Here is a 15938-nt window from a genome sequence, read left to right on the forward strand (position 1 = left end):
CTAAAAACATGCTATCAACATGCTAATCATGTTAGCATCATGCTAGCAACATGCTAATCATGCTAGCATAATGCTAGCAACATGCTAATCAAGCTAGCATAATGCTAGCAACATGCTAATCATGCTAGCATTATGCTAGCAACATGCTAATCATGTTATCATTATGCTAACAACATGTTAATCAAGCTAGCAACATGCTAATCAAGCTAGCATAATGCTAGCAACATGCTAATCATGCTAGCATTATGCTAGCAACATGCTAATCATGCTAGCATTATGCTAGCAACATGCTAATCAAGCTAGCAACATGCTAATCATGCTAGCATTATGCTAGCAACATGCTATTCATGCTAGCATTATGCTAACAACATGCTAATCATGCTAGCATTATGCTAGCAACATGCTAATCATGCTAACATTATGCTAATCATGCTAGCATTATGCTAGCAATATGCTAATCAAGCTAGCATCATGCTAGCAACATGTTAATCATGCTAGCATAATGCTAGCAAAATGCTAATAATGCTAGCATCATCCAACCAACATGCTAATCATGCTAGCAACATGCTAATCCTGCTAGCATCATTCTAACAACATGTTAATCATAATAAATCATACTGGAATGTGGTAAATCGTAGTAAATCATCTTAGAAACATGGTAAATCATGGTAAATGATGCTAAAATGTGGTATATCATGGTATCACAACATGTCAATTGTGTTAGCATCTGCCCAGTGGCGAATTTTGCCACTGCAAGCACCACTTCACATTTTTGTTGTGATTACTATTCACCTAGACAAAACTTCGGCGCGTAACTCGCCCCCCACCGTTTGTCACAGACCCCTGAATGAGGTGTCAAATCGACCGGTTTATTGAGGAAAGGTGTGCTATGACTTTTATAAGCGATCGGGTGTAAGATGTTCGTCTGGCGGGCGAAAAATTTGCCGAAAAATGTCCCATAGACTTAACATAGCCACAAAATTTGCAAAATCATATCTTTGGCTCAGAAGGTCATAGAGCCTTGGGGTTGGGCTCTTTTGATTCATCCTATCAAGCAGCCAATAAGTAGTGACATAACAACTTCATAGTCATGCCCTAGCAACCAGTTACAGGCCCCTAGCAACCATTGAACAACATTTACAAGCCATATCTCAGCAACAAAACATTGTAAAAACACAGAGTTGGGCATTTTTGACATAGACTTGTAAATACTCTTTAAAAATTACCCCATAAACTGTATAAACAAACCTTAGCAACCATTTGGAGTACCCTAGCAACCGTACAAACACATGGATGGGCTATATCTCAGCACCAGAACATCGTATAGACATGGGGGTGTGTTTGTTTGTTTTGGTTGGGACACCAGTCTGTAAATATCATCATGGTAACTGTGTAACCACACCTTAGCAACCATTTAAAGCTACCTAGCAACCATATTGCAACATATAGAAGCCATATTTCAGCTCCACAACATCGTACAGACATGTTTGATGGCTTGTATGCAATCATGTACAACACCCTAGCAACCGGGTGGTGAGTTTTGCCACTGCAAGCACCACTTCACATTTTCTTCAGGAAATGTACATTCTAGTTAGTGGTGCTTGCTGAAAGCAAGGCATCACTATTGTTATTGCTCATACTTATTAGTGGTGCTTTTTTAAAAGCATCACTATTGTTATTGCTCATACTTATTATTCTTCTTCTTCTTCTTCTTATTATTCTGGACAAAAGTTTGGCGCGTAACTCGCCCCGCACCGTTTGTCACAGACCCCTGAGTGAGGTGTCAAATCGACCGGCTCATTGAGGAGAGGTGTGCTATGACTTTTCTAAGCGATCGGGTGTACGATGTTCGCACAGCGGACGAAAAAGCGGCCAAAAAAGTCCCATTGACTTAACATGGGGCATTCTAAAAACATTTGAATCCAAACCGACGTTTTCACACACACAGACTCCAAAAGGGCCTGACACCCCTGCGTCTCTCCCTCTCTCTCTCCCTCAGAGGATTTATATTATCAAGCAGCCAATAAGTAATGGCCTAAAATCTTCATAGCCACACCCTAGCAACCAGTTTCAGCACCCTAGCAACCACTAAGAGCTTCCTAGCAACCACCCTAAACCAAAAAAAAATTGTTTTTACATTTTTTAGTATTTTTTAAAGCAATATTACACTCGTGGCCTTGCAATATCGCTCCATGCTTGTGCCTATTCGGCCATAGGCACGAGGCCGCAGGCCGAGTGCCGTACTGAAGGCACTAGTTATTAAAGATTTTAATAACTCTATAAAAACTCCATAGTAACCATATTTGACAACTACCAACCACCTAGTAACACCATAGCAACTAACAAAAATACCTTAGCAACCACCCTGAACAGCCTAGCAACGTCTAGAAATGCTCTAGTAACCACCAAAAAACTCTAGCAACCACCCAGAACACCCTAGCAACTGCCTAGCAACCACCCAGAACCCCTAGCAACTGCTTAGCAACCACCCAGAACACCTAGCAACTGCCTAGCAACCACCCAGAACACCCTAGCAACTGCCTAGCAATGCCCTAGCATCCACCCAGAATACCATAGCAACTGCCTAGCAACACCATAGCAACCACCCAGAACACCCTAGCAACCACCTAGCAACGCCCTAGCAACTGCCTAGCAACCACCAAGAATACCCTAGCAACTGCCTAGCAAACCTTAGCAACTGCCTAGCAACACCATAGCAACCACCCAGAACACCCTAGCAACCACCTGGCAACAGCATCTTGCTAAAAACATGCTATCAACATGCTAATCATGCTAGCATCATGCTAGCAACATGCTAATCAAGCTAGCATTATGCTAGCAACATGCTAATCATGCTAGCATTATGCTAGCAACATGCTAATCATGTTAGCATTATGCTAACAACATGTTAATCAAGCTAGCAACATGCTAATCAAGCTAGCATAATGCTAGCAACATGCTAATCATGCTAGCATTATGCTAGCAACATGCTAATCATGCTAGCATTATGCTAGCAACATGCTAATCAAGCTAGCAACATGCTAATCATGCTAGCATTATGCTAGCAACATGCTATTCATGCTAGCATTATGCTAACAACATGCTAATCATGCTAGCATTATGCTAGCAACATGCTAATCATGCTAACATTATGCTAATCATGCTAGCATTATGCTAGCAACATGCTAATCAAGCTAGTATCATGCTAGCAACATGTTAATCATGCTAGCATAATGCTAGCAAAATGCTAATAATGCTAGCATCATCCAACCAACATGCTAATCATGCTAGCAACATGCTAATCCTGCTAGCATCATTCTAACAACATGTTAATCATAATAAATCATACTGGAATGTGGTAAATCGTAGTAAATCATCTTAGAAACATGGTAAATCATGGTAAATGATGCTAAAATGTGGTATATCATGGTATCACAACATGTCAATTGTGTTAGCATCTGCCCAGTGGCGAATTTTGCCACTGCAAGCACCACTTCACATTTTTGTTGTGATTACTATTCACCTAGACAAAACTTCGGCGCGTAACTCGCCCCCCACCGTTTGTCACAGACCCCTGAATGAGGTGTCAAATCGACCGGTTTATTGAGGAAAGGTGTGCTATGACTTTTATAAGCGATCGGGTGTAAGATGTTCGTCTGGCGGGCGAAAAATTTGCCGAAAAATGTCCCATAGACTTAACATAGGCACAAAATTTGCAAAATCATATCTTTGGCTCAGAAGGTCATAGAGCCTTGGGGTTGGGCTCTTTTGATTCATCCTATCAAGCAGCCAATAAGTAGTGACATAACAACTTCATAGTCATGCCCTAGCAACCAGTTACAGGCCCCTAGCAACCATTGAACAACATTTACAAGCCATATCTCAGCAACAAAACATTGTAAAAACACAGAGTTGGGCATTTTCAGCACCAGAACATCGTATAGACATGGGGGTGTGTTTGTTTGTTTTGGTTGGGACACCAGTCTGTAAATATCATCATGGTAACTGTGTAACCACACCTTAGCAACCATTTAAAGCTACCTAGCAACCATATTGCAACATATAGAAGCCATATTTCAGCTCCACAACATCGTACAGACATGTTTGATGGCTTGTATGCAATCATGTACAACACCCTAGCAACCGGGTGGTGAGTTTTGCCACTGCAAGCACCACTTCACATTTTCTTCAGGAAATGTACATTCTAGTGTTGTGATTACTATTCACCTAGACAAAACTTTGGCGCGTAACTCGCCCCACACCGTTTGTCACAGACCCCTGAATGAGGTGTCAAATCGACCGGCTCATTGAGGAGAGGTGTGCTATGACTTTTATAAGCGATCGGGGGTGCGATGTTTGCCCCAGGGGCAAAAATGCGGCCAAAAAAGTCCCATAGACTTAACATTGCGACCAACTTTGACGACTCATAGCTCAGAGCGAGGATTTCACATAAACTTGTGATTTGCCACATTTGAAGAGGCTGACAGGCTCTGTAAGAACATACCTCACAATGGGGTAAAAGTTGCACTCCTGGGGGGCAGAAGCTGCCCAAAGTTGCCCCATTGACTTACTATGGGGAAGGAACGTCCTGTGAAACACACTTGCTTTTCCTACTATGGTAAATTGCATAGGGATTTTGTATTGAACATAGCTCTGGATCACAGTGTCATAGAGACAAGGGGGCGGGCTCATTTTACTCAGACGACCAATCAGTCTCTCACGATCATTGTGACGCTATCAAGCCACGCCCTAGCAACCATTTAGAGCACCTTAGCAACAAGTCCCATAGACTTCCATTGAAAGAGATCAAAGGGATATCTCCGGACTGAATTGTCATAGAAACATGAGGGTGGTCTCGTTTGACTCGGGGCAGCAAACAGCCAATCATGAATCACCTCAACACTTCCTAGCCCCTCCCTAGCAACCATTGTCGAGCACCATAACAACCAAAATCCAAAGAGGGATATCTTCCATTCTGAATGTCACAGAGGCATGGGAGTTGGTTTATATCATTCACCATGACAAGAAGCCTTTGGAGTTTCATCATTGGCAGCTGTCAAGAAACTCCATAGCAACCAAACAGAGTACCCTAGCAACCAAAATCCAAAGAGGGATATCTTCCATTCTGAATGTCACAAAGGCATGGGAGTTGGATTATATCATTCATCGTGACAAGAAGCCTTTGCAGTTTCATCATTGGCAGCTGCCAAGCAACTCCATAGCAACCAACAGAGTACCCTAGCAACCAAAATCCAAAGAGGGATATCTACCATTCTGAATGTCACAAAGGCATGGGAGTTGGATTATATCATTCATCGTGACAAGAAGCCTTTGCAGTTTCATCATTGGCAGCTGCCAAGCAACTCCATAGCAACCAAACAGAATACCCTAGCAACCAAAATCCAAAGAGGGATATCTTCCATTCTGAATGTCACACAGGCATGGGAGTTGGTTTATATCATTCATTCTGGCAAGCAGCCTTTGGAGTTTCATCATTGGCAGCTGCCAAACCACGCCATAGCAATCAAACAGAGTACCCTAGCAACCATTTTGCAAGACATATATCTCTGCATCAGAACATTGTAAAGAGATGGGGGTTGGTTTATATCATTAATACTGACAAGCAGCCTTTTCAGTTTCATCATTAGCAGCTGCCAAGCAACTCCATAGCAACCAAATAAATATCCTTAGCAACCAAAATCCAAAGAGGCATATCTTCCATTCTGAATGTCACAGAGGCATGGGAGTTGGTTTATAGCATTCATGCTAACAAGCAACCTTTGGAGTTTCATGATTGGCAGCTGCCAAGCCACTCCCTAGCAACCAAACAGAGTTCCCTAGCAACCAAAATCCAAGAAGGGATATCTTCCATTCTGAATGTCACATAGGCATGGGAGTTGGTTTATATCATTCATAGTGACAAGAAGCCTGTGCAGTTTTATCATTGGCAGCTGCCAAGCAACTCCATAGCAACCAAATGGAGTACCCTAGCAACCAAAATCCAAAGAGGCATATCTTCAATTCTGAATGTCGCAGAGGCATGGGAGTTGGATTATATCATTCATACTGACAAGAAGCCTTTGGAATTTCATCATTGACAGCTGACAAGCTACTCCCTAGCAACCAAACAGAGGACCCTAGCAACCGTTTATCAAGACCCATGTCTCTGCATCAGAACACCGTGAAGAGATGGGGGTTGGCTCTTTTCTTTTGGTTGGGAAACAGTCTGTAAATATCCCCATGTTAACTTTTTATTCACACCCTAGCAACCATTTACAGCCACCTAGCAATCATATTGCAACATATAGAAGCCATATTTCTGCTCCACAACATCGTACAGACATGATTGTTGGCTCGAATGCAATCATGTACAACATCATACCAACCGAGTGGCGAGTTTTGCCACTGCAAGCACCACTCACATTTTCTTCAGGAAATGTACATTCTAGTGTTGTGATTACTATTCACCTAGACAAAACTTCGGCACGTAACTCGCCCCACACCGTTTGTCACAGACCCCTGAATGAGGTGTCAAATCGACCGGTTTATTGAGGAAAGGTGTGCTATGACTTTTATAAGCGATCGGGTGTAAGATGTTTGTCTGGCGGGCGAAAAATTAGCCGAAAAATGTCCCATAGACTTAACATTGGCACAAAATTTGCTAAATCATATCTTTGGCTCAGAAGGTCATAGAGCTTTGGGGTTGGGCTCTTTTGATTCGTCCTATCAAGCAGCCAATAAGTAGTGACATAAAAACTTCATAGCCACGCCCTAGAAACCAGTTACAGGCCCCTAGCAACCATTGAACAACATTTACAAGCCATATCTCAGCACCAGAACATCGTATAGACATGGGGGTGTGCTTGTTTGTTTTGGTTGGGACACCAGTCTGTAAATATCATCATGGTAACTGTGTAACCACACCTTAGCAACCTTTTAAAGCTACCTAGCAACCATATTGCAACATATAGAAGCCATATTACAGCTCCACAACATCGTACAGACTTGGTTGTTGGCTCGTATGCAATCATGTACAACACCCTAGCAACCGGGTGGCGAATTTTGCCACTGCAAGCACCACTTCACATTTTCTTCAGGAAATGTACATTCTAGTTATTATTATTCTTCTTTTTATTATTCCACACAAAGTTTGGCGCGTAACTTGTCCCGCACCGTTTGTCACAGATCCATGAATGAGGTGTCAAATCGACCGGCTCATTAAGGAGAGGTGTGCTATGACTTTTATAAGCGATCGGGGGTGCGGTGTTCGCCCCAGGGGCGAAAAAGCGTCCGAAAAATCCCATAGACTTAACATTGCGACAAACTTTGACGAGTCATAACTCTGAGCGACGATTTCGCAGAAACGTGTGATTTGCCACATTTGAAGAGGCTGACAGGCTCTGTAAGAACATACCTCTCAATGGGGTAAAAGTTGCACCCCTGGGGGGCAGGAGATGCCCAAAGTTGCCCCTTTGACTTACTATGGGGAAGGAACGTCCCGTGAAACACACATGCTTTTCCTACTATGGTAAATTGCATAGGGACATTGTATTGAACGTAGCTCTGGATCACAGTGTCATAGAGACAAGGGGGAGGGCTCATTTTACTCAGACGACCAATCAGTCTCTCAGGATCATTGTGAAGCTATCAAGCCACGCCCTAGCAACCATTTAGAGCCCCTTAGCAACAAGTTCCATAGACTTCCATTGAAAGAGTTCAAAGAGATATCTCCAGACTGAATTGTCATAGAAACATGGGGGTGGTCTCATTTGACTCGGGGCAGCAAACAGCCAATCATGAATCACCTAAACACTTCCAAGCCCCTCCCTAGCAACCATTGTCGAGCACCTTAGCAACCAAAATCCAAAGAGGGATATCTTCCATTCTGAATGTCACAGAGGCATGGGAGTTGGTTTATATCATTCATACTGACAAGAAGCCTTTGGAGTTTCATGATTGGCAGCTGACAAGCCACTCCCTAGCAACCAAACAGAGTACCCTAGCAACCAAAATCCAAAGAGGGTTATCTTCCATTCTGAATGTCGCAGAGGCATGGGAGTTGGTTTATATCATTCATACTGACAAGCAGCCTTTGGAGTTTCATGATTGGCAGCTGACAAGCCACTCCCTAGCAACCAAACAGAGTACCCTAGCAACCAAAATCCAAAGAGGGTTATCTTCCATTCTGAATGTCGCAGAGGCATGGGAGTTGGTTTATATCATTCATACTGACAAGCAGCCTTTGGAGTTTCATGATTGGCAGCTGACAAGCCACTCCCTAGCAACCAAACAGAGTACCCTAGCAACCAAAATCCAAAGAGGGATATCTTCCATTCTGAATGTCACAGAGGCATGGGAGTTGGTTTATATCATTCATAGTGACAAGAAGCCTTTGGAATTTCATCATTGGCAGCTGCCAAGTAACTCCATAGCAACCAAAAAGAGTACCCTAGCAACCGTTTAGCAAAACGTATATCTCTGCATCAAAACATAGTATAGAGATGGAACTTGGCTCTTTTGACTAAATCATGGTAAACTATGGTAAGTCATCCTAGAATCATAGTAAATCATACTAAAACATGGTAAATCATGGTATACTATAGTAAATCATAGTAAACTATGGTAAATCGTGGTAAATCATGGTAAACTATGGTAAATCATCCTAGAATCATAGTAAATCATACTAAAACATGGTAAATCATGGTATACTATAGTAAATCATAGTAAACTATGGTAAATCATGGTAAATCATGGTAAACTATGGTAAATCATGGTAAACTATGGTAAATCGTGGTAAATAATGGTAAACTATGGTAAATCATGGTAAACTATGGTAAATCATGCTAGAATCAGTAAATCATACTTCAACATGGTAAATCATGGTATACTATAGTAAATCATGGTAAACTATGGTAAATCATGGTAAACTATGGTAAATCATGGTAAACTATGATAAATCATGCTAGAATCAGTAAATCATACTTGAACATGGTATATCATGGTATACTATAGTAAATCATGTTAAACTATGGTAAATCGTGGTAAATCATGGTAAACTATGGTAAATCATGGTAAACTATGGTAAATTATGGTAAACTATGGTAAATTATGGTAAATCATGGTAAACTATGGTAAATTGTGGTAAATCATGGTAAACTATGGTAAATCATGGTAAACTATGGTAAATCATGCTAGAATCAGTAAATCATACTTCAACATGGTATATTATGGTATACTATAGTAAATCATGGTAAACTATGGTAAATCATGGTAAAGTATGGTAAATCATGGTAAACTATGGTAAATCATGCTAGAATCAGTAAATCATACTTCAACATGGTAAATCATGGTATACTATAGTAAATCATGGTAAACTATGGTAAATCATGGTAAACTATGGTAAATCATGGTAAACTATGATAAATCATGCTAGAATCAGTAAATCATACTTGAACATGGTATATCATGGTATACTATAGTAAATCATGGTAAACTATGGTAAATCGTGGTAAATCATGGTAAACTATGGTAAATCATGGTAAACTATGGTAAATTATGGTAAACTATGGTAAATTATGGTAAATCATGGTAAATTGTGGTAAATCATGGTAAACTATGGTAAATCATGGTAAACTATGGTAAATCATGCTAGAATCAGTAAATCATACTTCAACATGGTAAATTATGGTATACTATAGTAAATCATGGTAAACTATGGTAAATCATGGTAAAGTATGGTAAATCATGGTAAACTATGGTAAATCATGGTAAACTATGGTAAATCATGGTAAACTATGATAAATAATGCTAAAATCAGTAAATCATACTTGAACGTGGTATATCATGGTATACTATAGTAAATCATGGTAAACTATGGTAAATCGTGGTAAATCATGGTAAACTATGGTAAATCATGGTAAACTATGGTAAATCATGCTAGAATCAGTAAATCATACTTCAACATGGTAAATCATGGTATACTATAGTAAATCATGGTAAACTATGGTAAATCATGGTAAACTATGATAAATCATGCTAGAATCAGTAAATCATACTTGAACATGGTATATCATGGTATACTATAGTAAATCATGGTAAACTATGGTAAATCGTGGTAAATCATGGTAAACTATAGTAAATCATGGTAAACTATGGTAAATCGTGGTAAATCATGGTAAACTATGGTAAATCATGGTAAACTATGGTAAATCATGCTAGAATCAGTAAATCATACTTCAACATGGTAAATCATGGTATACTATAGTAAATCATGGTAAACTATGGTAAATCATGGTAAATCATGGTAACTATGATAAATCATGCTAGAATCAGTAAATTATACTAGAACATGGTAAATTGTGGTATACTATAGTAAATCATGGTAAACTATGGTAAATCATGCTAGAATCAGTAAATCATACTTGAACATGGTAAATCATGGTATACTATAATAAATCATGGTAAACTATGGTAAATCGTGGTAAATCATGGTAAACTATGATAAATCATGCTAGAATCAGTAAATCATACTTGAACATGGTAAACTATGGTAAATCGTGGTAAATCATGGTAAACTATGATAAATCATGCTAGAATCAGTAAATCATACTTGAACATGGTAAATCCTGGTATACTATAGTAAATTATGGTAAACTATGGTAAATTGTGGTAAATCATGGTAAACTATGGTAAATCATGCTTGAATCAGTAAATCATACTTGAACATGGTAAATCATGGCATACTATAGTAAATCATGGTAAACTATAGTAAATCGTGGTAAATCATGGTAAACTATGGTAAACACCTTAGCAACTGCCTAGCAACCACACTGAATACCCTAGCAACCACTTAGCAACGCCCTAGCAACCACCCAGAATACCTTGGAAACCTCCCAGAACACCATAGCAACCACCTAGTAAAACCCTAGCAACCGTGCCGAATTTTGCCACTGCAAGCACCACTTCACATTTTCTTCAGGAAATGTACATTCTAGTTATTATTATTATTCTGGACAAAGTTTGGCGCGTAACTCGCCCCGCACCGTTTGTCTCAGAGCCATGAATGAGGTGTCAAATCGACTGGCTCATTAAGGAGAGGTGTGCTATGACTTTTATAAGCGATCGGGGGTGCGGTGTTCGCCCCAGGGGCGAAAAAGCGGCCAAAAAAGTCCCATTGACTTAACATTGCGACGAACTTTGACCACACGTAGCTCTGAGCGAGGATTTCGCAGAAATGTGTGATTTGCCACATTTGAAGAGGCTGACAGGCTCTGTAAGAACATACCTCACAATGGGGTAAAAGTTGCACCCCTGGGGGGCAGGAGATGCCCAAAGTTGCCCCATTGACTTACTATGGGGAAGGAACGTCCCGTGAAACACACATGCTTTTCCTACTATGGTAAATTGCATAGGGACTTTGTATTGAACGTAGCTCTGGATCACAGTGTCATAGAGACAAGGGGGAGGGCTCATTTTACTCAGACGACCAATCAGTCTCTCAGGATCATTGTGAAGCTATCAAGCCACGCCCTAGCAACCATTTAGAGCCCCTTAGCAACAAGTTCCATAGACTTCCATTGAAAGAGTTCAAAGAGATATCTCCAGACTGAATTGTCATAGAAACATGGGGGTGGTCTCATTTGACTCGGGGCAGTAAACAGCCAATCATGAATCACCTCAACACTTCCAAGCCCCTCCCTAGCAACCATTGTCGAGCACCTTAGCAACCAAAATCCAAAGAGGGATATCTTCCATTCTGAATGTCACAGAGGCATGGGAGTTGGTTTATATCATTCATACTGACAAGAAGCCTTTGGAATTTCATCATTGGCAGCTGCCAAGTAACTCCATAGCAACCAAAGAGAGTATCCTAGCAACCGTTTAGCAAAACGTATATCTCTGCATCAAAACATAGTATAGAGATGGGACTTGGCTCTTTTGACTAAATCATGGTAAACTATGGTAAATTAACCTTGAATCATAGTAAATCATACTAAAACATGGTAAAATCATGGTATACTATAGTAAATCATAGTACACTATGGTAAATCGTGGTAAATCATGGTAAACTATGGTAAATCATGCTAGAATCATAGTAAATCATACTTGAACATGGTAAATCATGGTATACAATAGTAAATCATGGTAAACTATGGTAAATCATGGTAAACTATGGTAAATCATGGTAAACTATGATAAATCATGCTAGAATCAGTAAATCATAATTGAACATGGTATATCATGGTATACTATAGTAAATCATGGTATACTATAGTAAATCATGGTAAACTATGGTAAATCGTGGTAAATCGTGGTAAACTATGGTAAATCATGGTAAACTATGGTAAATCATGCTAGAATCAGTAAATCATACTTGAACATGGTAAATCATGGTATACTATAGTAAATCATGGTAAACTATAGTAAATCGTGGTAAATCATGGTAAACTATGGTAAATCATGCTAGAATCATAGTAAATCATACTTGAACATGGTAAATCATGGTATACTATAGTAAATCATGGTAAACTATGGTAAATCATGCTAAAATCAGTAAATCAGACTTGAACATGGTAAATAATGGTATACTATAGTAAATCATGGTAAACTATGCTAAATCGTGGTAAATCATGGTAAACTATAGTAAATCATGGTAAACTATGGTAAATTATGCTAGAATCAGTAAATCATACTTGAACATGGTAAATCATAGTATACTATAGTAAATCATGGTAAACTATGGTAAATGATCCTAGAATCATAGTAAATCATACTAAAACATGGTAAATCATGGTATACTATAGTAAATCATAGTAAACTATGGTAAATCGTGGTATACTATAGTAAATCATGGTAAACTATGGTAAATCATGGTAAACTATGATAAATCATGCTAGAATCAGTAAATCATACTGGAACATGGTAAATCATGGTATACTATAGTAAATCATGGTAAAGTATGGTAAATCGTGGTAAATCATGGTAAACTATGGTAAATCATGCTAGAATCAGTAAATCATACTTGAACATGGTAAATCATGGTATACTATAGTAAATCATGGTAAAGTATGGTAAATCATGGTAAACTATGGTAAATCATGCTAGAATCAGTAAATCATATTTGAACATGGTAAATCATGGTATACTGTAGTAAATCATGGTAAACTATGGTAAATCGTGGTAAATAATGGTAAACTATGGTAAATCATGGTAAACTATGGTAAATCATGCTAGAATCAGTAAATCATACTTGAACATGGTAAATCATGGTAAACTATGGTAAATCGTGGTGAACTATGGTAAATCATGGTAAACTATGGTAAATCATGGTAAACTATGATAAATCATGCTAGAATCATAGTAAATCATACTTGAACATGGTAAATCATGGTATACTATAGTAAATCATGGTAAACTATGGTAAACTATGATAAATCATGCTAGAATCAGTAAATCATACTTGAACATGGTAAATCCTGGTATACTATAGTAAATTATGGTAAACTATGGTAAATCGTGGTAAATCATGGTAAACTATGGTAAATCATGCTTGAACCAGTAAATCATACTTGAACATGGTAAATCATGGCATACTATAGTAAATCATGGTAAACTATAGTAAATCGTGGTAAATCATGGTAAACTATGGTAAACACCTTAGCAACTGCCTAGCAACCACACTGAATACCCTAGCAACCACTTAGCAACGCCCTAGCAACCACCCAGAATACCTTGGAAACCTCCCAGAACACCATAGCAACCACCTAGTAAAACCCTAGCAACCGTGCCGAATTTTGCCACTGCAAGCACCACTTCACATTTTCTTCAGGAAATGTACATTCTAGTTAGTGGTGCTTGCTGAAAGCAAGGCATCACTATTGTTATTGCTCATACTTATTATTCTTATTATTATTATTATTATTCTGGACAAAGTTTGGCGCGTAACTCGCCCCGCACCGTTTGTCTCAGAGCCATGAATGAGGTGTCAAATCGACCGGCTCATTAAGGAGAGGTGTGCTATGACTTTTATAAGCGATCGGGGGTGCGGTGTTCGCCCCAGGGGCGAAAAAGCGGCCAAAAAAGTCACATAGACTTAACATTGCAACGAACTTTGAGCACTCATAGCTCTGAGCGAGGATTTCGCAGAAACATGTAATTTGCCACATTTGAAGAGGCTGACAGGCTCTGTAGGAACATACCTCACAATGGGGTAAAAGTTGCACCCCTGGGGGGCAGGAGCGTCCCAAAGTTGCCCCATTGACTTACTATGGGGAAGGAACGCCCCGTGAAACACACATGCTTTTCCTACTATGGTAAATTGCATAGGGATTTTGTATTGAAGATAGCTCTGCATCACAGTGTCATAGAGACAAGGGGGCGGGCTCATTTTACTCAGACGACCAATCAGTCTCTCAGGATCATTGTGAAGCTATCAAGCCACGCCCTAGCAACCATTTAGAGCCCCTTAGCAACAAGTTCCATAGACTTCCATTGAAAGATATCAAAGGGATATCTCCGGACTGAATTGTCATAGAAACATGGGGGTGGTCTCATTTGACTTGGGCCAGCAAACAGCCAATCATGAATCACCTCAACACTTCCTAGCCCCTCCCTAGCAACCATTGTCGAACACCTTAGCAACCAAAATCCAAAGAGGGATATCTTCCATTCTGAATGTCACAGAGGCATGGGAGTTGGTTTATATCATTCATAGTGACAAGAAGCCTTTGCAGTTTCATCATTGGCATCTGCCAAGCCACTCCATAGCAACAAAACAGAGTACCCTAGCAACCAAAATCCAAAGAGGTATATCTGCCATTCTGAATGTCACAGAGAAATGGGAGTTGGTTTATATCATTCATAGTGACAAGAAGCCTTTGCAGTTGTATCATTGGCAACTGCCAAGCCACTCCCTAGCAACCAAACAGAGTACCCTAGCAACCGTTTAGCAAAACGAATATCTCTGTATCAGAACATCGTATAGAGATGGGAGGTAGTTTATATCATTCATACTGACAAGCAGCCTTTGGAGTTTCATGATTTGCAGCTGCCAAGCCACTCCCTAGCAACCAAACAGAGTACCCTAGCAACCAAAATACAAAGAGGGATATCTTCCATTCTGAATGTCACAGAGGCATTGAAGTTGGTTTATATCATTTATAATGACAAGGAGCCTTTGCAGTTTCATCATTGGCAGCTGCCAAGCCACTCCCTAGCAACCAAACAGAGTACCCTAGCAACCGTTTAGCAAGATCTATATCTCTGCATCAGAACATCGTATAGAGATGGGAGTTGGTTTATATCATTCATACTGACAAGAAGCCTTTGGAGTTTCATCATTGGCAGCTGCCTAGCAACTCCATAGCAACCAAATAGAGTACCCTAGCAACCATTTTACAAGACCTACATCTCTGCATCAGAATATTGTATAGAAATGGGGGTTGGCTCATTAGTTTCGGTTGGAAAACAGTCTGTAAATATCACCATGGTAACTGTGTATTCACACCCTAGCAACAGTTTAGAGCCACCTAGCAACCCTATTGCAACATATAGAAGCCATATTTTAGCTCCACAACATCGTACAGACATGGTTGTTGGCTCGTATGCAATCATGTACAACACCCTAGCAACCGAGTGGCGAGTTTTGCCACTGCAAGCACCACTTCACATTTTCTTCAGGAAATGTACATTCTAGTGTTGTGATTACTATTCACCTAGACAAAACTTCGGCGCGTAACTCGCCCCACACCGTTTGTCACAGCCCCCTGAATGAGGTGTCAAATCGACCGGTTTATTGAGGAAAGGTGTGCTATGACTTTTATAAGCGATCGGGTGTAAGATGTTCGTCTGGCGGGCGAAACATTTGCCGAAAAATGTCCCATAGACTTAACATAGGCACAAAATTTTCAAAATCATATCTTTGGCTCAGAAGGTCATAG

At 39.8% G+C, this 15938-nt stretch overlaps 1 protein-coding gene across 2 annotated transcripts in view; it reads right to left on the reverse strand.

Annotated features, from left to right (window-relative positions):
- Positions 1 to 15938, reverse strand: part of LOC311281915 (bactericidal permeability-increasing protein-like) — a 142485-nt gene that overhangs the window by 73064 nt on the left and 53483 nt on the right. The gene's annotated exons all lie outside the window — the stretch shown is intronic.

Source organism: Rutilus rutilus (assembly GCF_951802725.1).
Source record: "Rutilus rutilus genome assembly, chromosome: 22".
Taxonomy (NCBI): Eukaryota; Metazoa; Chordata; class Actinopteri; order Cypriniformes; family Leuciscidae; genus Rutilus; species Rutilus rutilus.